General features: G+C 37.9%; 1 protein-coding gene and 1 long non-coding RNA gene across 2 annotated transcripts in view; both read left to right on the forward strand.

Moving 5' to 3' along the window:
* The window catches only part of DMD (dystrophin), a 1,845,074-nt gene that overhangs the window by 192,037 nt on the left and 1,627,500 nt on the right, over positions 1-25,537 (forward strand). The window lies entirely within an intron of this gene.
* Positions 1,719-19,555, forward strand: LOC145717877 (uncharacterized). Its single transcript, XR_014141366.1, has 2 exons — positions 1,719-9,989; positions 10,210-19,555. It is a non-coding gene; the product is annotated as an uncharacterized LOC145717877 (long non-coding RNA).

A 25,537-nucleotide genomic window follows, 5' to 3' on the forward strand; every position in this document is an offset into this window, starting at 1 on the left:
ACAGTAGTCTTGCAAAATTTCCAAGGAGGAAAAAAAAAAAAGGAACATTCACACCAAGCAATTGCAAGCTGTGAAATGGCAAATTAAAGCAGAGGATTAAGTTGTTTTTCTAGTTAAGTTTGAGGGAAAAAATTCTCTGGTTTTGCAGAAATGGATAAGTAATTGCATTTGGCATGGAGGATATTGTTGGTTAAAATTTTCTTAATAAATTTGTGAGTTCCTCATATTCACTGAAATGAAGCAATAATGTGTGGTATATTTTAATAAGAGAAAGTTATGGTTTTGGTTTTTAGATAGTGGTAAGATTGCATCCATTCATGGGCTTTTGTGTAATGGTACATGTGTATATATATTATGGATAAATGTATACATTTAGTCATAATTAATCTCTAAACTTTTGCTGTCTGATTCAGTAGCCACTAGACACATATGGCAATTTAAATTTAAATTAGTGAAAATAGGGGCTCCTGGGTGGCTCAGTCAGTTAAGCGTCTGTCTTCGGCTCAGTTCATGATCCCAGGGTCCTGGGATTGAGCCCCATGTTGGGCTCCCTGCTTCTCCCTCTACCTCTGCCACTCCCCCTGCTTGTGCTCTCTCACTCTCTCTCTCTCAAATAAATTTGAAAAAAAAAGGGAAAAGGAAAAAAGAAAAAAAAATAGTGAAACTAAAAGCTGTGGTCCCTCCCTTGCACTATGCACATTTGAAGTGTGCAGTAGCCATGTGTTTCCAATGGCCATCTCATTGGACGGTGCAGGTATAGAACGTTTTCATCATCACAGAAAGCTCTAGTGGACATTGCTGGTTAGCTCTTTTTATCATTACAAACTTCAGCGCCTAAAAAGTACCTGTATTTGGAATTATTTAGCATGTACTGATTTTATTCTAAAATCTCAACTTGCACCTCAGTGTTTAAAGAAAATTAGTCTACTTTTGAATTGAATGGAGATCCTCGAGTTTTTCTAAATAAAACCGTGGAATTTAAACTTAAATATGTGGCAAAAATTGCAGTGTCATAGAGTGGACAAAGAAAAACACATTTACATAAGTTGTAACTTTTTGAAAAGAGAGAAGAAAATAAGAATATTTGTACACCCTTACATTTTTCTTATTATGATTATAGTTAGATGAAAATGAATTTTAACAAATTAAGGGGTAGTATCATTGTGGTACACTGTCTCCAAAATGGTTTCGATTTACAGTTGCCAGATAAGATGCAGGAGGCCTTGTTCTCACCTCTTCTAGTATGAAGCCTGGCTTAAGGATCAAGGTGTATATTCTTGTTATCCTTCTATTACCATTACTGTTGTGGGTGTCACGAACAGGGACATAAGGTTTGTCTTTGTTAGATACAAATCTTGTATAAACACTTTTTAGACAGTTTCAACCTGGGCTTGTGCTGGCTGAATGGCTTTGCCCTAAGTATGCACAGCGCAGATCTCTGTAGGTCATAGGCATATACCCTGTAGTGATGAGTGTGGATCTCAGTGGTGTGATTGGATCACAGTGCAGGAGGTTGTAATTATGAATCATCTCATGTGGAGTGAATGTTTTGGGGGTTTATCCTCTAAAAGTAATGATGTTTATAATTGATGGTGTATTATTATAATATCTGAAAATGTTAAACCATTTAATAACTTTTCTTAAGTTACTGTCATTATTTTGGATTAACATTTTCTTTTTTTTATTTTTTATTTTTTATTTTTATTTATTTTTTTTTTTGGATTAACATTTTCAAGTGACAGTTAACTCCTGTACTCTCTTGAAGGGAAAGTGATTTGGGGGAAACAATAGAGTCATTTTCAGATTAATCTAAAATATGATTTTATCAATGACAGATAAACTCCACTTTCTTGATAAAGTGTGTCTCTTAGAAGTTTTTAGTTATTTTTTCTATCATTATTTTGGTAGACAAAGTTTTGTTTTGTTTTTTTCAGAGTTAGTGTAGTATAGCTAAGTGTAAGAAGACATTTAAGATCACCTAATGTTTGTTTGAATGGAAATGAACTGCCTCGAAATCTCTTAAGTCTGTCCCACAGGCAAAGAAGAAATCCCCAAACAATTTAGTCAGTGCTTGAAAATAAAATGTAAGATCAGTAGTTTTCATTTGGCATTTTGATGATTCCATGTGTAGCATTGTGCTCATCAATCAAGGTGTTAGATCACTGTGCGTAGTAACCTTGCAGTTACCCAGTTAATATAAACACAAATATATATTAGTTGATGATAGCTTTTCTTATTTTCATACAGTTATGAAACCTCTAGGCTATGAAATAGAATAGCTAAAAATCAGACAACTAGTAATGATACAATTAATTAGATCCTTTCCCTACAGCTAAGAAAATGGAGTGAGAATTAGAATAGCGCCAAAGTTATGCAAGTGGTCCAAGTGGCAAAATACAACTGATTAATACTAATAAACTAAAGTCTAATCAGACACTATTTACATAAGATAGTTTTCATCTTCAGACAAAAATCAAAGTAGAAAAATATGGCTTCCTCCAAGAACTAATACCAACAATTCACTGATAATAAAAATAACGTTCATTTAAAATGTAATTACATCATTTGAAAACATTGAGCTCTCATTGTAAACACATGCCATTTTCTCTATAATTATTATAGTCTATAAAAATCACTTGTTAAAGAAAATGATTTGTCTTCATTCTTTATGTGTCAAGGTCAAGCATTAATATTTAACTGCAGGAATTATGTTTCTCTTCTTAATTTTGCTACAACGGTGACATTTTCTGCAGCCCATAAGTTAGCACCATCATGAGCAAAGCAACTCATTTTTTCTTATTTACTTTGATGTTAATCACAGCGGTTCTTCAAGTTGCAACATGATTTTGAAATAGAAATTCCAAAACAGAAGTGGCCGCTGATTCTCAGACCAAAACAGATTAGTGGTATCTGATGAGAGGTGTTTTACAGTGTTTTGTCACATTTCATTTTGATTTTTACTTTTATCGCTGTTTGACATATGTTCCCAACTGGGATGCTATAAAGTTTTTATTGCCATAAGTTTGAAATGACCACATTACTCATGAGCTAGAGAGTCACATGTGAGTTTTTAGCTTCTTTCAAAGCTGTAGCAATAAAACTTTATGGTACCTACCCTGGTATATGTTGTTTTCTGCAATGACATTTGGCTCCATTTTACTCTTTTTTTAAAAAAATTTTTCTTCATTATTTTCTTCTTGAATTATAGCAGAAATTGCATTAAAAGTTTCCTAAGATCTAACCGTTTGATGTAAGCTACATTTTATGGTACCTTATGCATTCTGTTCATGCAGATTGTCTTTGACCTTTAACAACTATCTTTTTGTTTTTAATTTTAGATGATCAATTTAAACATAGTTCCCTGTGAAATTTATTGCTGTTGTAACACTGATTTTATTGCAAAAAGTAGTTTTTGATTTCCAAGCAAGCGAAAACTATTGGTTAAGATGAAATATGAAAGAGGAATGTTTGCTTTCCCTTACGGAAGTAATTAAAATTCTCAACACATACACGGTCATACTACACACTTTGTGTAGTACACACATTTCAGTAAACCATGAGCTTTCCTTTTGCATGTTTGCAAACTAGCCTCTAAGAGGACATTGAGATCTCATGCTGAAAGTATCCGAACTATAAAGGGATTCCAGAATTAGCTTATCCCAGAGGGAACCTCTGAGTAATGTGGCTGATCTGACAGCCTGGAGTGATATGCTCAGAATGGATCTGATAGGGAAAAGACTTTACTATTTTGTCAAATAATTTTTTTTTTCCAATTTAGGACTTAAATATGGTAAAGAAATTCCCCAGACTTCTTTGAAAAGGTCTCCAATCTTTCATCATATCTCCAGATCTTGAACTGGTGCTTTTGAAGGTTTTATTTTAGGGATTTCAGGAAGGCTGCTCATCTTAGTTTAAAGTCAGTAATGATTCAAGAAAGATTTCAGGTTTCTATCATATTTCTTTGAACTCATAAGTAATTAATACTGAGAAGTACTAGGTTTTTTTAATTTGTAGGTTTTACTTTTTCTTACTGCAGCAGTTCCACTTGAAATCTCTCCATTTCCTTATGATTACACACACACACACACACACACACACACACAGGAGCATGCCCATGAATGGTGTTTTACATTGTGTAAGGAGAGACGACCAATGTGAACTGACTTGAAATTCTTGCTATGAGGAATAATATATGTGATTTTTTAGTGTTTTATAAGTAAATCATGTTTCTTGTGTGGCTGACACCTGCAGGAGCTATTCATACAGGACTAGAAGGGTACACCCAGAAGGGTATACCCTCTCCTGGACACTTCTTCCTACGAGTTATGGCTTCAGTTTTAAAGAATCCATTTAAGTGTGGTGGGAGAAGTAAATGACTGCTTTATGCCAAAGAAGCAGCGAGGAGACTTTGTTCAACTGTCACTTAGGAGAACAGATGACAGCCTCCACAAATAGCAGAATAGGGTCGGTTTGATTGTAGGGGCCTTTGTTTCATGCTAAATGGAAAGAAAGGAGAAAAGAATTTCCTTCTTTACTCGGATGCGGCACTGAAATGATGGAGGAAGACATTGTTGTGGGTTCATATGGAATGGAATCAAGTAAATATGTGTCCTTTCATGTTGGGAGGAATCACCAAAAACGGAACTCTCCGAAGTGTGCTGAATCTGGCTGCTATGCTTGGTGTGTGGGCCATCTGGCTCCTGAATGCTGGTAATGTTTGCACACTCACACATCAGTCAGAACTGGTGCAGGGCCTATTAGGTGACATGCCAGGACTGCAAAGCACTCAAGCGGGAATGCCAAGCGGGGAGCTTCTACTCAATCTGACATTGACACGGGCATTGGAGGGACCTTTTGATTCATCTGGCTGTACCATTGATGTGGAGGTTCTGCTAGATTAGGCATGTGGATGTCAGGTCATATAAGGCCTCATTTATATCATTGGTTTTGCCTGTGTGCTTCAAATGGAGCAAAACATAAAAAACAATTGTGAGCCTTAGGTCCCATGCCTTTTGGACATAGAAGGATTATTGACCTGAAATTGTTGTGCATTCCTGACTAATAGAAAGACATCAGAAGCAGCTTTGCGTATCCTGTTCCTCGATCTGTATTATGCTACTAGTTTTTCACAGGAGTACTAGACGTTGCAGAAGCAGCTACCCAATAATCTTTACAGATAAAAGGATGGGCTGCAAGAAAATGTGTTCGCATTTCCTGTGTCTTCTCAACCAGGTCACTGAAACTGAAAGGGACAGTTGCCACGAAATGTGAACAAACTTTGAGTTCCCTGAAACAACATAAAAGACATTATTTTTTTAATGAGAAACCCAGTCATTCTGCAGTTTGAACTAATGGCCACTACTCTTTTCTTTTGGAAATGTGGTTTACTGAAATCGATCAGAGGATTTCAGTTGTTTGTTTCAATTCTGATGATAAAAATGAACTGAAAACTGAGAAGAGCACATAGAAGATTGGTAACTTTCTTCCTTTGTTTTTAAACACCTGATCTTCAAAGATGCTTTGATGCCATAAGAACTAAGATGAATGCTCCTCAGTTTGAGTTGTTGTTAAAATTTGAATTGCGTGTAATGTGTAGTGTATACAAGTTAATCTGGCTATTAGTGTAATTAATCCTTACCTACAGAGCTCTTTAAAAGGTGCTGTGGTTTTTTTCTTTGAAAATTATTTCTTACCCCCTAGATTTCTCAAGTCACCCAAAAAAGGGCAGTCATCGTTTTTATATATGACCTATTTACATGAAATAAATTTCTAAGTAATTGATCTGTGCCAAACAAACATGTCTAATAAAGTTACTTCTGGACAAGCTTTAAAAAATAGATTTGCTTTGGCTAACTTGGTGTAATAATACAAATATCGAGGGTATAATAACACAAGTTTAACTGGGTATAATAAAAGAAGTGAAAATAGAACTAACATAATTGCTCGTGTTCAATGAATGCTAAGTACTTGGTATTGTGCTTAGTACATTGACTTCTAATATTTTACTTTTTCCTTTACAGTAGCACTGCGATGCTACTTTTATCTCCATTTTATAGATAGGGAAACTGAGGCATGGAGCGGGAAAGTCACAATTTATAAAAGCTCTAAGTATAATATGTACTTCAGAGTTTCTTTTTTATTGTTTGCAAAAGGAAAACTAGATATTCCTGGGACCTGTTCTTATAGATAACATTATTTCTGTGTTTCTAACAACCTCAGTAATGAAAAACAAATAAATGATGCCTTTTGGGAAAAGATAGTTCTGTAGTCAGGCCCACACACGAAGCATTTGATTTTTGTAGGTTTGAACAATCAATCAGAAGGAGCTATTTTTCCTGCTTTGGCATCTGTCTACTTGGCAAGTCCCCCAACTGTGGTGTTGGCAGCCCTGGGACTACAACTGCCTCTGGTTTTTCCACAGTAATTGGCTGGAGCTCATCTCCCTGGGCTGGCCTATTACCTATTATCTTCCTCGGCTTAAATCAGAAGAGTGTAATAGGAATTATGAATTTTCCCAACCTTTTTCTAAAGATGTTAGAACTTTATTAAGGTTCTTTAGGAGCCAATTTTGGATTCTAAATATGTTTTTCTCTTACTAATGGATATACGTGTTATGGTAAGTATGTAGGAATGAATGCCATCATTTATGGCAATCAAATAAAAGAAAACTCTCCTGAACTATTCATTGTAGTAATTAGTACTTTTTAATTATTTGCACTTTTAATCAAAATTTGTTTAGAGTATGTTATAAATAATGAAACACATCTTATGTCCTAAAAGTTAGGAAATGCTGTCTTGTTTTAGGGGGGGGGAAAAAAAGAGTGTATGTGTGAGTCACATTATGTAAAATGTGACTAAAGTTATCTGAATGGGGGCGCCTGGGTGGCTCAGACGTTAAGCGTCTGCCTTCAGCTTGGGTCATGGTCCTTGGGTCCTGGGATCGAGCCCCACATCAGGCTCCCTGCTCTGCGGGAAGCCTGCTTCTCCCTCTCTCACTCCCCCTGCTTGTGTTCCCACTCTCGCTGTATCTCTCTGTCAAATAAATAAATAAAAATAAAAATCTTTTAAAAAAATCTGACTGAAAGTATCTGTATTTTTGTATAGCCATTCATGCATGAGTACATGTAAAAGCCTATACACAACATGCATTTTATAAAGCCACATGTACATCGTAGGGATACCTTTTCAAGTAGATGTAGAGCTTAAGGTTTCCTTATCACTGTAAGATAGAAACAGAGCATGAAAATGAAATTAAGCACACTTCCTTCATTCACTTATCACTAGTCTTCAGAATTAGTTACCCTATGGGCACCTTTTTAATTATATTGCACATCTCTCAAATATTGGGAGGTTGAAAATTAAGTGACAGTTCTAATGTTTTCAGTGGAAGACCTGAAGCTACGCTATTAAAAAGCTAGTAAAGAGAAGGGGCAGGAGATTTCTTTCTCCATGGAGTTAATGACACAAGCAATTCGCTGTGTCAGTGCTTGCAACGAGGGTGACACAAACAGTACTCAAAAGGTTTCCAGGGAGGGATGCCTGGGTGGCTCAGTCATTAACCGTCTGCCTTCAGCTCAGGTCATGATCCCAGGGTCCTGGGATCGAGTCCCACATCGGGCTCCTTGCTCAGTGTGGAGTCTGCTTCTCCCTCTCTCTCCGCCTCTCCCCCTGCTTGTGCTCTCTCTCTCTGACAAATAAATAAAATCTAAAAAATAAATAAATAAATAACTAGAAATTTTCTTTAGCTGGCAGAGAAGGAATACTTCCAGTTTAAAAATGGAAAAAAGAAAAAGCTCTGGACGGAAAAGATGCTTTGAAGATCAGCTCAAGTCCATAACGTCTATCCATATAACTTAGTAAATGGCTGGTCAGGGCATATTGTGCAGAATTCTTTTAAAATAAAATTGCTCTAAGTTTAACATGCTCTGAGTAAACACCAAGTGGGATGATTCTCAAATATCCAGTGAATAAAATAAATAAAACCATCTAGTGAAATTCAAATAAAGAGGTGAAAATCAAGATTGACTTTTTTTTTAAATTGGCATTTTTATTGAGATAATTATAAGAAAGCACACACAGAGATCTTGTACACACTTTACCCAGTTTCCCCCAGTGGTAACATTTAGCAAAACTATAGCACAATGTCACAACCAGGATATTGACATTGACACAGTCCACTAAATCTGTTTAGATTTCCTGAGTGCTCACCTGTATGTGTTTTTGTGTATGAGTGTGTGCACCTGTACATGGGTATATTTATTTCTATAGAGTTTTACCAAATGCATAGGTATCTTGAGATGTGAGGGAGAATAGAGGCCCAGCAGGGATGGAGAACGCTTCCCTTGGTTGCTTATTGTTGGCAGGTGTTGGGATTGGGTCTAGGACTGCATGCTAGACGGTGTCAGGTTTGCCTCATGTTGTCTCAGGGACTCCTGTTGGATCTGGGAGAACAATGAGCCCATCTGGGCTGTCTTCTGATGCTAGTTAGGGGTCGTGAAATGCTGGATCTGGGTTGCCTTCTATTTGGTGAGGAGACATTAAGTCACCCAGATGCTGCTCCTCCAGTTCCTGTGTCCCAGACCTCTGTCATCTTCTTACTACCTTTCAGAGCTATTTTTGATCGCATCTTGCATTATTACCAGTGCTTATTATTATGTTAGTGGGGAGTAGCAGGGAGAAATGGGTCTAAGCCATTTTTTTCCTAATAGGAGGACCCAAATTGACTTTTTCATGAGAAAAGTATTTTCTTTAACTGTGTATGTTGTAAATATTCTCGGTAATTTTCCTACTGCTCTATGAATTTTTAATTTTAATATGAAGATATAATCAAAATTATTCTTTAATTTAACAAATACTTATTGAGTTCCTACAATGCCTTATTCACAGTGCTAGATTGGTTGATCTGTCTGTGATTCTGCTCTTACTGGAATGAGTAAGCAAAGGCCTATACTAATTTCTACTAGATATGTCAGTATGTGTGGGGGGGAACCTATTTTCATATTCAAGCATTTGTAAAAAGTGACAGTGTCTTATCAGTTAGCTACTTTAATTATAAAATCAATTGTTATTAATGGTAGTTGATGCTTAGTGACTTAGTGCCAGGGTGATATGTGTTATAGAAACATACAGACAATTGATCTTTCCTGGGAGGGGAAATAAAATTTCTCCCTTACTATGAATACTTTTAAATGAAGAGTAATCAACAGTCTGTTTTCTTTTCATGATATTTAAAAAATATTTATCCTCTGTAACTGCTTTTAAGCAACTTTCGTTCACTGATGGTAGGCTGAATTCACTAAGATTTGTCATACTGGTAACTGAGAACATGCCAGGAGTTATTAAGTGATTCCTTTTCTGCATTTTTTCCATTTATTTTTTTGTTTTGTTTCGTTCTTTGCCTTTGGGGACACGTATCGAAGAGATTATCTCTCTACACCCCCCCACACACACCCACACATTTGCACTTTTCTCTCTCTCTGTATATATGTATGTATTATTTTCAGTTGATATGCTTCACAGTCATTATAACATTTTATACCTTTTAGTGAATAATACGGAATTTTGAAACATTATTAGATTATAATAATAAAAATAACCCATTGTGTATGTTTTATTTATAAAACGCTTCCATATATGTCATGCAATGATAGCTGAGATTTTGTACTACCCCTGCTGTAAATGCTGGGAGAATTAAAATTAATAAGGTTGTTGGCAATATAGCTAGTTGTCAACTATATCTATAGCTATAGTTGCTGTCAGTATAGGCACTGGTCTTAGCTAGAAATTCAGCGTCAGAGAGAGGATATTCCAGAATACTGAAACTTCCTTTACAGATAAATGGGCATACTAGTTAATATGGCTATGACTATGAACCATACAAAATTAAGATTTCCCCAAACACTTTCAGATAATACTGCTAACTTTGGCTTGGGAAGAGACTGACTAGACAATCATCACTCAATTTTAATAGGAGAATTAAAGGACAAGAGGCAGGGCGCCTGGGTGACTCAGTCGTTAAGCGTCTGCCTTCGGCTCAGGTCATGATCCCAGGGTCTGGGATCGAGCCCCACATCGGGCTCCCTGGTCCGCGGGAAGCCTGCTTCTCCCTCTCCCACTACCCCTGCTTGTGCTCCCTCTCTCGCTGTGTCTCTCTCTCTGTCAAATAAATAAATAAAATCTTTAAAAAAAAAAAAAAATAAAGGACAAGAGGCAAATAATATGGACGGGACAAGAAAGATGACAGAAACAGGGGCCTCTGCTGAGAAATAATAGTAAGTTGCAATTAGCAAACTACAGAGAATAGTAAAAATCATAAAAATTTAATGTATATGGATTTAAATGTTCGGACCCTCTGCATCTTGCTTCAAATACCCACCTGCAGAAGGAATTACATTGGTGTAATACTACTACCCTTTTGCCCCAGAGGAGTGAACTATCTGATTGTGAGTTTAGGAGGAAGAATTGAGCATATGTGGCTCAGCACCCTTGACTTTGGTGCTCTGTCTCTCCATGACGTTAATTGTATAGGGTTGTTTGATATGGGAAAAGGTCCCCTGTTATTTTATGCTAGTAGTTTGTGTCACCAGGCAAATTATCACCAAGCACACGTAGCAAGAGGGCTTAAGCCATGCTTGCTGACCCCAGCTTTATCATTAATAAAGGAGATATTTTCATCTGTATCTCTTTGACTCCTGTGTCTGACTTATTTGATTATAAACCTGGGTGGGGAAAAAAGATTTGTTATTAATCCTCTCAAACCCCATCTTATAAGTAATATGAAGACACAGTCAATTTTTATGCAGGGAAGGGAGGTGGAAAAAATGATGATTAGGAAAAATGGCTTCCTTACACTATAAAGGATGGTAATGGAGTGGGCTGGAGATGAGGATTAAGGAAATGAGTTTGGAGGCTACTTCTCCAATCCTGGTGCTGGCAGTAGGGACTCAGCTAGATGATGACTGGGAACTGGAAACGTGGAGACATTCGAAGGGAAAAAGGCATTTTATGTGAGTCCCACTGATACTCATTTGTGCATAAACACTGCATGGATCTATCCTATTGTACTTTATACATCTGCCCTTAACCCCCCACAGTCCATTTTCAATACGGCAAGTAGAATAAGTGTTTTTACAACATTGATTGGACTGTTGCTTACAACTCTTCAATAGCTGCCCATTGCTATAAAGCTAATGTTTAAATACTTACCATGAGCTATAGAGTCCTACCTTTTTCTGTCCTTCCTTTTTTGATTTTCTATCATTCTCCACTCCTCTCTAAATTCCAATGATACTGATCTTCTTTTAAGGCACTGGACTATTTTCAGACTCCTTGGCATCCTTCAGGTCAAAGCTTAATACTTCCTCCCCGGGGGAGCTTTCTAAAGGTCCCCAACCAATCCTCAGCTTTTATATGAGCTCACCTCACCCATTATACATCCTCTGAGCACCGGGTATTCCCTTCACAATGCCTCACACAACTAAAGTACACTATATGTGAGCTAAAGGGGTGAGACTCCTGTGAAGCTTCTAGTTACTCTTGGTGTTTGTGGCATGTTTACTCTCTTTTGTTTTCTTTACCATCTGGATCCCACCTGTATCTTTCAGTACTTCCAGAAATATGCTAGTCTTCTGTTTGCTCTCATTCTTGCTTTCTAGGCAGATTTTCATTTTAATCTTTTAACCCCTGAGTACTTTATGTCATCTCAATGGAATTTTGAATAAGGGGGGAAGAAGTGTAAGTGACAAGTTGGTTACCATGACCAGCAACAACAAAATTAATACATTTGGCTAGGTAATAAGACCAAATTTTTATTATCTAGTATGCTTTGATAACACCGCTCGGCCATGGTAAACAAATTCAGTTTCAGGAACATGGATAAATGAAGCTTTAGCTCCTCTCCAGGGTAACTGTAAGCCTAGAAAGTAAGCAGATGGTACAAGCATCCCCTGACCTCTGATTCAGGTTCACAGGTAGTTCGTTTATTTTGGTAAAGCCACCTCCACCAAGGGAAAGGAGATGAGAAGATCTCTATCACCAGTTGATACAGAGATAATAAATAAGCCCCCACTGTAGAAGTTGGAACTCACATATTGGTGATTGTAGTTTTATACAAAATTCAGAACAATCCCTAAGAATGTATAAATTAGAAAGGCTTTGTTGAGCTCAGCTGTGTTTGTCCACTCTAAAATTGCTGTCTATGAGAAATAATCTCTAAATGTAGTCTACCATTACTCCTAACTTAAGACTTCTCTTTGAGACTGTGTTCAGTATACTAACTCCGTTTGCCATAGTTAAGTACTTCATGGGTTATATATTTGAAGGCTATCAATGGAAAGCCCTTGGGTGGCAACAATTAGAAATTTTCAAGCAGTGGGAATAAAAATGTCTCCATTAACTTATTAAAAAATTGTACAAAGGGTTTTGCCCTTTGGGGGAGACAACTTGAGTTTTTTATTCACTTGGAATTGCCTTAGATAAAGGGAGACATAGATTTGGGAAATATTTTCTAAAAATCTGAAAAGAGAAGGCATTTCTCTTGGAGGAGGTTGCTAAACAAGGCAGCTATAAGAGCAAAGGGGGGGAAGGGTTGCATCTTTTCCTACCCCTTAGCACCAAAACTGCCACTGCAGGGCCTGCCTACACTGGCCCAAAAGTTCTTCAAAGATCATTGTGTTCCTGCAGCTTCTCTCTATATAATAGACTCTTCCTGCCCTGTAGCAGCCTGCCTGGTCTGTGAACACAGTGGGATTTGACCCTTTGAAGACTACTTTTGAAGGAGTTTGTCCTGTTTGTCCAGGTTTCACCCAGTAAAGGGCAGTTATCACTGGTAATAGTTTTGTCAATGTTTCCATACCTTGGAAAAAAGTTCCTTATTTGCTCAGTATTTTCTCTCTAGTTGGCTTCACATTTTGAGGATTAAAAAAAAAAAGTTCTCTGTAGTTTTCTGATAATGCGTTTTTCCTTTGGCTTTTTTTTTTTTTTTAACTTGCAAAAATACAAGTTAAAGCAGCTACATCTTTGCCCATTATTGTGTTTAATCAAATAACTAATCAGCTGTTATGGATCTTGTCCAATTTGGTATTTTCTTTCCCCATTCTCTCCCAACACGGATATGTACGTACCTTTACATTGATCTTATCTCCAATTTCCCTGGGTTGGAGTCAGTCTTGCATTTGGTTTCTAATTGTGAAGCAAGGCCCTGCAGTGTTCTGGTGCTCCACACGCATCTTATCTGTCTTCTTTGAAACCAACTTGGCCAAAATCCCAGAATAGAAACTTGACAGGATAGGAACATTTAAGGATAAAAGCCATCTTTCTATTGCTTGGGCATGCCATCTTACTCTGAATATGTATGTATACATCATCCCTTTTCAAAAACTGTCTTTCCCTTTGTATTATATAGGTTTCAAAACCATAAGATTCAATACCCTTTTTTGTAAAACATATTTTATAATACTGCCATTACTATCCACAAAGGAAATTTACCAGTAATGTAACTCGTCTATATATAATTTCAGAGTAATTGCCAAATAAAGAAGAAATTAAAGGGTAATAATTAATTACAAGATAATATATATAATGATCATCAACAATTCATTATCTAATATAGAAATATGCAGGCTATATAATGCTGTAGATAAATGTAGTACCTGTGCCTATAATCACCAAGAATAGACAACTATAAATGCTGACTAATGCAGGAGTGTGGTATTAATGATTAAGATGTCATGAACGGTATTGCTAATGGTAAGGGTATTTTCCTGTGTGATTAACAACTTCTGGTAATGTTCTAAACTTAAAAAGTGCAGTTTTCCCCTTTGATTTATTTGTATCATAGTTGTATTTTTGGAAAATTCAGTGTATATTTAAACTGTGGGGAAAAATGTGAAAAAAAATACTTCGCATGTATATATTAAATAGGGCCAGGCTCTAAGTTCACATAATTATAAGCAGGTTGTTGCCTACTTTTCAAAAGCTGTGCAGGCATAAAACAATTATTTGTTTTGCTGGACTGTCCTGCTTGTTACCAGATGTCTGGCATTCTGGATGCACCTCTTCTCTCCATACAAAAGTCAAAAATGTTTGCACATATTTTCTAAATGTACCCTAGAGGGTGGTAGTTCACTCGTCGAGAGGAATTGTGGATGGGGATTGCATTTTTAAATGCAAGTAACAGGAATGACAACAAACTGTTTAACCCAACAGAGAATTTTAATTCTTCAAATGATGAAGTCTGACAGAAGGCAGTCTAAGAAATTGACCTTATGATGTCACTAGCATGCCAGGCCCCTTCTGTCTTTTTGCTCTTTCCCTCATGATGTGTTCCTCTCTTATGCTTGTCAGTTCTTGTAAATGAATCAAAGGAGAGATCATCTACCCGATGTGCAGCAAACTAATAAAAATAAAAAAATAAAAAAACCTGACACTGAGCTGTTGCAATGAAGAAAGACAAATTTATTTCTTGGTGTGGCACCCCCTAGGAGAACAGAGCTAATGCTCAAAAGTTCCGAACTCCCTGATGATTTGCAAGTGCGGGTTTTTAAGGGCAAAAATGAAGGGTAAGGGGCTCCAGGTTAGTGGGTTCTTTTGATTGGTCAGGGATTGGGTAACGTTTAAGATTGATTGACATGTCTTTCTGGTGCAGGTCCATCTGGTTTCATTAATATTGTGTTCAAGTGGTCATTCCCTTCCCTGCTCCGGGTCTGCAAAACATCTCAGCAATGCGTGTCAGTGATGCTATCTTTGTTAGCAAAAGCAGAGACCATACACCTTGTGACTATGATGACTGTGCAGGCTATTTCGTTTCTTGTTCCCTTGGGCTACATTTTCATTATCTTAAGCAAAGCATCCTGGTGTTTTTCCGAATAATCCTTACCTATGCACTACATGCCTTTCTGCAGATTTAATTCTGTTGGTGGTTTCATTCCTGGTGCAAGACGATTGTGTCAGTACCTCCAACTTCACATCCACATTCCAGGAAAGGAAGATGAAGAAGGAAGCATAGGAGAGGAAAGATAATTTTCCCTCTACCCTTCAAGGTCCTTGGCTGAGACTCCCTTTTATAAGAAAAGGCAAATTAACAGGAGAAAAACAAACAGAAGTTTAATAATATATATACCTCCTATATATGTGGGAGAGACCCTGGAAAACTGAGTAACTCCCTGAAATGACCAAAGTCACCACCTTAAATAACATCTCCAGCTAAAGACAAAAGATGTTGGGGGGTGGGGATGCTGTTATGGGAGGTTGCCAGGAAAAACAAAGTAATCAAGGGTGTGGTCATTATGCAGATTTAAGTCCCTCCCTTCTCCATTGGTGAGAGTTTGTAGAGATTGAATGATCCCTCTCTTCCTGATACAGAGGGCGAGATACCGTTACAAATGGAGATTTCCCTTATATATGTAAATATCTATTATTAAAGGGTAACTTTTACTCAGGTTATGACTCTGCTATGTCTGCTCTTTCTTAAAAATAATTAACTCAAGGGGTGCCTGAGTGGCTCAGTCAGTTAAGCATCTGCCTTCTGCTCAGGTTATGATCCCAGGGTCTTGGGATTGAGCCCCGCATCAGGCTCCCTGCTCAGCGGGGAACCTGCTTCTTCCTCTCCCTCTGCTGCTTCCCCTGCTTGTGCTCTCTTGCTCTCTGTCAAATAAATAAATAAACCCTTAAAAAATAATAATAATAAACTCAAGATAATCCTTATGCCTATGAGACATGTTTTGGGGTGACATATTTTGCTCCCCTTCAGAAGCAAGAATAAGAAAGAGGTAGTGTATATCAATAAAGCTTGAAATCAGGGTGAGGTGGCAGATGCAGCAACTATATCAAGAAGACAAACTTACCCAGAAACCTCCAGCAGTCTCCCTCTCACATGTCACAAGTCTAGTGCTGGCTTCCAGGGAGGCTAGAAATAAGTTGTCTGTTTTAGCCAGACATGCTGCTACCTCCAAACAAAATCAGAATTTTGTCAAAAGGAAAGACATGTAGAATGCATATTGGGGAAACAACTAGCAGTATCTGCCATTCCTGAGATCAGGAAGAAATTACCATAAAAATAGGGTGCCTGGTTGGCTTAGTCGGTTAAGCGTCTGCCTTTGGCTCAGGTCATGATCCCAGGGTCGTGGGATCAAGCCCCCGTAGGGCTCCCTGCTCAGCCGAAAGCCTGCTTCTCCCTCTCTTTCTGTCTGTCCCCCTCCCCCTGCTCATGCTCATGCTCTCGCTCTCTCTCAAATATATAAATAAAATCTTTTTTAAAAAAAGGAAATTACCATAAAAATAAATACTTCAAGATCTATACAAGCAGATTTGCCATCGATTCCTGAATATTCTAGATGAGATTTTTAGTCAATTGTGGTGTAAATTTCAAGGATTTCAGTGATGGTCCTTGAGAGTGGTGACATGTTGACCCAATATTTGCAGTATTCAACTTTACTATCTGCCATCTGTCCTATCCCAGGCAGGTCAATTTGTTATCTTATTTAACAAATAAAGTCATTAGTACAGTATGACATTTTACCAGAAGTTGACATAAAATTAGGAGAAATTGTTATCTCAAAAAAAACAAAAACAAAAACAAAAAACCACAAGACTAGGCTAAGATAAAAGCCGTGGTTTGTGAACCATACGTTTTGACCCAGAAGAGCTATTTCCCACCCTTTTTCCTGGTAGCAAGCAATGTACCATCTGCACATTAAAACCTGTTGAATCATTGGGGAATTGGAAGTGTTGCCTCTTTTTGTTTGTTTTTAAGCCTCAAATTAAAAAAAAAAAGTACTCAGGATATGTAAGCAGGGTTGATTCTAACACTAAAATGAAACAAAATAAATAAACCCAGAGCAAGCTGCTTCCCAAAAACCACAGCACAACACAAAGAGCCGTAAACTTCTTTAGAAGATTTCAAGAGAAAAAAATGTGTGTTTCTTCAAAAATGGGATGTCCTGGGGACTTTTTTAGAACAGCTTTATAGACATAAAATTCACATACCATAAAATTTACCCTTTAAAACGTGTAATTCAATGAGTTTGGCATATTCACAGAGCTGTACAAATATCACTACTATGTGATTTTAGTGTATTTTCATCATCCTAGAATAAACTCCACACCTGTTAATAATCACTCCTCATTCCTCCCTTCCCGTGGCTCTGGCAGCCACTAATCTCTCTTCTGTCTCTATGAATTTGCCTATTATGGACCTTTAATATAAATGGTATTATATGGTAATGTCTGGTTACTTTCACTTAGCATGTTTTTAAGCTTCATCCATGTTATAGAATATGTCACCACTTCCTTCCTTTTAATAGCTGAATACAATTCTGTTGTGTGGATATATCTAATTCTGTTTATCATTCATCATTTGAGGGACATTGAGGTTTTTTTTCCACTTTTTGGGCCAGGGAGACTTTTTTTATGTCACAAATAGCCATTCATGTGGCATATTTAGAACAACGTAGGTACTGTTTCAGGAAGTAAGCTATCACCATAGATCACTACATTATACTGTGAACGAGGTGTGGTTGACAGGGAGGAACCTAGCAAGGCCCATCTGATCCAAGTCCTCTGTGTCCCAGATAATTTACTCTGCCTTTCAAGGTCCTTCTAGCCAGACTAAGAATCAAATGGACAGGATACAGATTAACAGGAGAAAATCAAAGTTAACAACGTAGGTATTAGGAAAACATACACACATGGAAATTCCAAAGACAGGCAAAATGAGGTCCATATGTCATTCTGAACTAAGGAGAAGGAGGTAGGGATCTGGGACTTCAAAGGGGAAAAGAATGCAATTCACAGGGAGATGAAAAAGAGTAAATGTTCAGTAAAGAAATGTTTGCTGGGCTGTTTAGAAACAATGGGACACAGAGGACTTGGATCAGATGGGCCTTGCTAGGTTCCTCCCTGTCAATCACACCTCGTTCACAGTATAATGTAGTGATCTATGGTGATAGCTTACTTCCTAAAGCAGGTCCTCTGTCTAAATTCTTTTCAGGCAGTTGAGAGGGGAGGTAAATAGCTTTTCTTGAAACTGCTAGGTTTGATTGCTTTTTAACTCAAAATACTCTTCATGCCCAAGTGGCCCATCTTGGGGCAGTTCACCCTTGGCCTCTACAATCCCATGATCAGAATAAAAAGTCATTCTTTTAGTTTACATGCCTTTTTCATCAAGGGACAGAAATCAAAACCTGAGTTGTATTCTTTCATTAAGAAAATATTTGGGGGTATATGTATATTTTCAGTTGTTCGGAATTATATGGATGTGTTGGAAGGGTATTCTACTTTACTTTTGCTGTGTCGTATATCACCATGATATTTAGCCTATTAAAATATTTATTTTATTTTGCTCATGGATGCTATGGATCATGAGTTCAGATAGGCCACAGCAGGATGGCTTGTCTTCTCTGTGATGCCTAGAATCTCAACCGTGAAGACTTGAAAGCTAAGTTTTACTCAATGATTGGGGGCTAGGATTCTGAAGGCCTACACATCCCCGACCTTGCTTGGCTTCCTCATAGTGTAGGGGCCTCAGAATAGCCAGGCTTCTTGTATGATAACTCGGAGTTTCAAGCAACCAGTGTTCCGACAAACAAGGTAGTAGCTGCATAGTCTTTTATGACCCAGCCTTGGAAGTCACAGAGCATCACCTCTCCCATCGTCTACTGGTTGAAGCGGTTATAAGCCCACTCAGATTGAAGAGGAGAGGACATAGACCCCCACTTCTTAATGCTAAAAGACTTTGGGGACCATGCTTTAAAATCATCATACCAAAAAGGGCATGTTTTCTGATGGGTGCAGTTTTACCTCTTCAAAGTATATCATTAGAAATATTTAAGTTTAAAAATCAGGATGCTAAACAATTGCAAGTCATTTACCAACTTACCGCAGAAGAAACATATACATCAGACTTGGTAAAATAGGTGAAAATAACCAGAAGCCAAATAAAGTTGCTGGTGGGAAGAATTTTGATAGAAACTTGGCTCAAATAGAGTTACAGAATTTGAGCCAAAACATTTGGCCTCAGGGTTCATGGAAGCCCAAACCAAAGAGGAAACACGTGGTATATAACCTTTGTTATCTAATGATGAAAAACCTATCAAATCTTTGCAAAGGCGAACTCTGTCCTTCCATGGAATTCTTGGTGGATTTGATTATGTGGATAGATGGCTGATAACTATAGATATATCTATGTCCAGGTGTCCTCCTCAGCTCCTTACATAGCCACGCATTCAGTTCTCACAAGAGGTCTGTGAAGTAGCTACTACTATTATTCACATTCTACATATGGAGAAACGAAGGTACAGGATGCTAAAAATCTTGCCCATGGTCACACAACTAGTAATTGCTGGAGTCAAGATTTGAACCTAGAGGGCGCCTGGGTGGCTCAGTCGTTAAGCAGCTGCCTTCGGCTCAGGTCATGATCCCAGGGTCCTGGGATCAAGTCCCACATCGGGCTCCCTGCTCAGCGGGAAGCCTGCTTCTCCCTCTCCCACTCCCCCTGCTTGTGTTCCTGCTCTCGCTGTCTCTGTCAAATAAATAAATAAAAATCTTAAAAAAAAAAAAAGATTTGAACCTAGACAGTCAGGCTTCAAAGTCTATGCTCAAACTCTAATGCTGTACTGTCTCTGAGAAATTTTTAGCAACATCGATAACAATGTTTATAAGCAAGACATAGAAGTTCTTCATAGCTTTTGATTATGCTAACCCTTGATGAAAAGCCAAGGTTATGAATGTATTTTTCTAAGTGAGAATGTGTCTATAGTAACAACAATAATTCAGGCTTCCGAAGTTATCCTCCTGGCTCTCATTCCCTCTTGCTGTCAAACTTCTGTATAGATACTTTTTTTTTTCAAACCTAAGGCTCTATGGATTTTTGATAGATTTAATACACTTGACTCCCACTTGTTTTTCCAATTTCATTAGTTAATGTATCATATATGATACATACACATACATACACAGCACAGTCTCTGATCTCATGAGCCTGGAAATACTATAGGTCATGTGACATAGAACAATATAATACAAATGAGAATAAATCGTGATATTAAAAAGGTACAAGGGGCACCTGGGTGGCTCAGTCGTTAAGCGTCTGCCTTCGGCTCAGGTCATGATCTCAGGGTCCTGGGATCGAGCCCCGCATCGGGCTCCTTGCTCGACGGGAAGCCTGCTTCTCCCTCTCCCACTCCCCCTGCTTGTGTTCCCTCTCTCTCTATGTCTTTATCTGTCAGGTGAATAAATAAAATCTTTAAAAAAAAATAAATAAATAAATAAATAAAAAAGTACAAAAACCTAAGTGCAAATGGAGAAATACAATGGGGAGAAGAATCATGGATAGCTTCTTGAAGAATGTAGCATGTGCAACAGGCATTAAATATGGTTTAGAACTAATACTGACTGAGTATGTAGCAGTGAGCCTTATCAATAAAAATTCCACTCATCCAGCAGAATGAGTTTTAAAGCTGTTTTTGCTCCATAAGTTTTTTCCCTGAAATTTGTAGCCCAGTGTGACTGCTTCTTTTCCATATGCTACTGAGGCTATGTGGCCAAGTATTTAAGTGTTCTTTTTTTAAAAAAGAATACCTTGGGGGCTGGAACTGGGGCTTATCTGTGTTTATACTGAACACAGAGCATAGCACAGTCTTGCATATAATAAAAACCCAATACATGATTTTTAATATAGTCAAATCTAGGAAAAAGTGGACATAGACAAGCAAAAGCAGTTGCCTCTGTTAGGGCCTAGAAGTGACCAAAGTATTTCAGCAGTAGTTTAGAATAAATAGATTAAATGCAAAGTAATATCATTAACATTTTAAAATGTCAAATTCTGCCTAATTTCCTATGGTTGAGATGTATTAGGACTTACCAGTTTTTAAGACTAAACAGGGAAGGGGAAAATCCCTCATGCCATGCCTTATCCACAATCCATTGAGTGGCATCATGAGCCCATAAACTTCCCATTATTTATATTTTAGCATTATATTATGTAAAGACTTTACTTTTCTGAATGTCTACCTTGTACTTGAAGAAATTGGGATGGGTATCTCATGTAAAAATTATATAGAAAATGCTGATAATAATATATACTTTGTGGATTTGCAGTGAGGATCAACTTATATTTGTGTAGATATTGTAAGCACCAAAACACTACACGACTGAAATGCTGTTTGATTCAGCTAAGTCCATATTGATATACTGGAATAGACTCCACTACAAATTGGTGAGATGATACAGGTGTGCTGCTGATTGAAGTAGCCCTGTTTTTGGTTTTAAATAAAAATATTGAGTTTTTCACCACAGTGAACACTGGACTCCATCTGCCATAAACCACAATTTGCTTTGGTAAAAATCTCGTTTAATTTTTATGTTATTTGTCCTTTCAACAAAGCATACTCTTAAAAGCAGATTTGTTCATTTTCTTTTTATAGTATCAAACAGTATTATTTAAAAAAAAAAACACAGTAAGAGAATGAACATTGAAATCATGACTGTCTCACCTAGTTGAAGTTAGTCAAGGATGAATGTCATTTTTGCCCCCAAGGGAACTGCTTGCTTTGCTGTGCGAGTTGAATATACTGGATTGGCAGTGATCTAGGAAAATAGCACACCAAATTGGATACCATTAACTTGTATTGTGTAGTGGCTCCAGTAAGAAAATTGATGTGACATCAAGGAATTCAGCGGTTATATACATATGTACACACATACCAAAGTACACATATTCTTCTATACTTTAAAAATAACAGCAATTTTTATGTACTGCCTCTGAAAATCTGAGCCCATGAAAAAAATAAATTGATAAAAATGAATGGTGTCACATAGCCCAGAATTTTTCAAGAGTAAATTTTAGCTCTGTGGAAAAAAATAATCTCACTTTATTAATAGATGTGTTTCTCGGTGTATTTCATTGTTATTTATAGGCGTTCAAAATCTTTTATTAATTGGCAATGTTAGTACTGGTAATGTACTGTGATAAAGCGAAAGAAACATTTTTTATGCTAAGTCTATAGCTTAAGCAATTGGAAAACTCCAATTTTGTTTAAAGAAAATTTGTGAAATAATATGAGACATTTAAGAATGGAATAATTATTTTTAAATACTCTGAAATTTACAAATTGGAAAGAAAAGAGTGTACGCTGTAGGAACATTAGCAAAAGAGATGAATAGGCAATTAAAACTAAATGAGATACAATTGTCTAAGAAAGTCATAATTTGAGAATTTAAAATTAAGACATTTCTCACTTAGATTGACAAAGATGATGTCGGGAAGAAATCATTCATGTCCCCTTCAAGGTCCTTCTAGTTGGACTAAAAATCACATTGACATGAGACAGATTAACAGGAGAAAATCAAATTTAGCTTCATACATTTAGGGAATCCACACAGATGTGAAATCCAGAGAGTGAGGCAATGTGATGAGGCTTATCTGACATCCTGAGCCTAGGAGAGGTATAGGGCCCTGGGGATACAAAGGACAGAGTGCATTAGCAGGAAGGTGAGAGGAGATGTTTGGAAAACAAAGTTGACCTACTACACAGATAAGTTTCTTAAGTAAAGAGGAATCTCTGATAATAGCTCTCTTCTTGATATAGGCTCTCCTTTCCAATGAAAATTTAGGCAGTTGAAGGAAAGGTAAAGAGATTTTCCCAAATCTGCTGGGGTTTGATGGCTTTTATCTCAAAATAATCTTTATGCTAAAATGGCCGCATCTTGGGGGTGGCCTGCCTTTGGCCTCTTCATGATTCTACTTCAGGGGTGTGTGCTTCATCAGTTTTTATACAAGGATGAAAGCATAGGTGTATGTAGGTTTTTCACTGTAGCTGGGTAATAGGAAAATAGATGGGTAGTAGATAGGTAATCTGCATGGGCACGATTAGGTCGAAGTCCCTACAAGGAAACTTGATATTACAATTTTTAAAAAATGAGATGAATTTATATAAACAGATATTGAAATGTGGTTGTTAACATAGTTTTCACTGCTTAAAATTGAGAACATATGTATGCACACATAGTCTTGCTTATTATATATATGTAATATTCCATTTGCATAAAAACACAATAGTTAGATACATAGATACATAAATAGAAATAGATGTTATGTGCTTGTGCAAAGAAGCTCAGATACTGATCGATCTATCACAACCATGAACTCAGGAAACAAATGGATGAGCCCTGGTGCGTTGCCACGGCCAGCAGCTTGGTCCCAGGGAATCCCAAAGGGGCTGGATAAATTGAGAGCATAGCTCCTGGCTGGGTTTGCCAGCAGTGTTGTCGAACAAACTCAGATAAACTCATCACAAGAGAAGCCAATAACTCAAGAGGTGAGAATTTGGAGAAGAGAAAGGGAGAAATTTATTAATTTCTCCTGGCCGCTTAGCGGAGGTGGCAGGCTCAAGCCTGAACAACTGAGCTCTCCACCTGCAAGATGGACACCTAGCGTTCTATAGGGAGAGGTTTGGGGATGTGTGCAAGAGAGCAGGCAGAGAATGCATGATCAAGGGGTAGGGGTCGCTAGGTGTTCAGCCCATGATCATGGGCAGGGTAGGGGACTGGAAGGGTGTGGTCTTCTAGACATTCCGTTGCTATCAGGGCTCTTCTGGCCTGGCGGTTGGAATGTTCCAGTCATTGCAAAACATCTGCGTTGGTGGTGCCTAAAGAACTTCCAGTAAGAAATGAGAACAATGGGTTTCAGTTAGAGCTTGAGTTAAGGAGTCTTGTCTACTTCTGGTTTTAACTGTTGGGGTCCATACTTGAGCAAGAGAGCTCACTGACATAAGCATGTGTCTTCGGTGTCATAAGAACCATTTTGTAGTTTTATAGAGAGTGGAATTTGGTGATGGTTGAATTTTCACCTAAGTGTGGGAAGGGAGTGGCAAGTTTGAATGCACTATTTCACTTTAAGAAGTAACCAAGTGTATGAACATATATATATATATAATTTTTGTAATTTAAAAATGGAGGAAGAAACTAAAGGAGTTTTTATCGTTTGTCTTGCTTTTGATAAAGTGGCTTCAATGCACAGTGACTATGTTATCCTAGGTAAAAAAAAAACTAGTTTTCAAAGCATTTTCTCACTTATTATTTATTTATGTGTTATTTATCTTTGTAACAGATAAAGAGTAAAAAAATATCTTTTAGAGTCATCTCTTGGGGGATTCTGCAGCTGCGAGGGGTGTCCTGTCAGTCTCGACTCCTTGAGCTGAAGCAATCCAATCCTCTTGAAACTCAGATTGAGAGTGAGAACTGTCTTTTCTTTTGTATTCCTTTCACTAAAAATAGCTATCTCATTTTCAAAACAACTAGAAGGTAACTGAAAACTTTCAGTGGTGCTAAGTCACTGCCAGAAAAAAAAAAAATCTGTTTAAAAATTGGAAATAGCAGAAGTAACGTTATTTATATCTGACTTGCAGAAGCAGAGTCTGAAGACAAAGCTGAACGTGATCATTAGCAGCAGTGTATGTGCATTTACTTACTCATTCAACAAAGAAACTTTTGATGAGCACCTACTAATCAATGCCTACAATACAAAGATGAATAAAGGCCAATCCCTGCTCTCATGGAAATGATAGTCTATTAAGGCAAATGGACTTATAAATAGATACTTATGAGGACTAGAACAACAGTATGATGTGCGGAAGGCAGTGCAGACACAAAGGAGGGAGAAATCAGAGCCAATTGGGCAAGTGGCGCCAGGCTTCACACGGCACTGTTTGGAAAGATACATGGAGTTTCCTCAAGTGGGCAGCCTGCGATTCACTTGAACTCTCACCACGCTTCCTGCCCAACCTAGAGCACATTTTCAACTTTGCTTATAAAAGAAGGACAAAGATGAGGCATGGGGTAGGAAAAAGCAAGAACAGCTATAATAGACACTATACAATGAAGGCAGGGTAGCAGACACCGTTCTGTCTGATGATTGTCTCCTTGCATGTAACCAAGGGCTTTCTCTGATGGATTTCACCATCATGGGGAAGGCTGGCGGTGCTGCAATCATGAGACCCCACTTGGCAACCTTCAGTTAGTGACAGATGAGAATTGGAAGAGAAATACCCTAAATCTTTGGCCCTCCCAGAGGACAAGCATGAGGCATGTCTCTATCACCTCTCAGAGGCTCCCAGTGACGTTGAGCCCCAGTTGCCCATAATCGTGACCTTCCCAGTGATTCACCCTGTATGGGTGTTCCTCTCTTCTCTGTCTCATTTTTCTACTTCCCTGGTGATGCTTCCTGTGGTCATCATGATAAGAAACCACATGGACTGAAATTCCTGTCTTGGGTCTGATCCCGGGGAGCCCAATTTAAGACTTTGGATGGTATAATAGGCACAAGGGATGAGAGAGGTTCTAAAAAGCTCCCACATCTCTGGCTTAGGAGACAGATGGAAAGCAGCACCAGTTAGTGAACATACACCGTCTTTCGCTGCCTACGGGTGTTTTGTGCAATAGAGATCCTGCCCAGCCAAGTGCCAAAGAGTACACGAATGTTATCATGATCCGAACTCTCCGCGGAGTTACGAGCCTCTGTAATAAAAGGTTGCATTGGCATTAG

This window comes from Leptonychotes weddellii, chromosome X, assembly GCF_054177405.1.
Source record: "Leptonychotes weddellii isolate Sample4059 chromosome X, ASM5417740v2, whole genome shotgun sequence".
Lineage (NCBI taxonomy): Eukaryota > Metazoa > Chordata > Mammalia > Carnivora > Phocidae > Leptonychotes > Leptonychotes weddellii.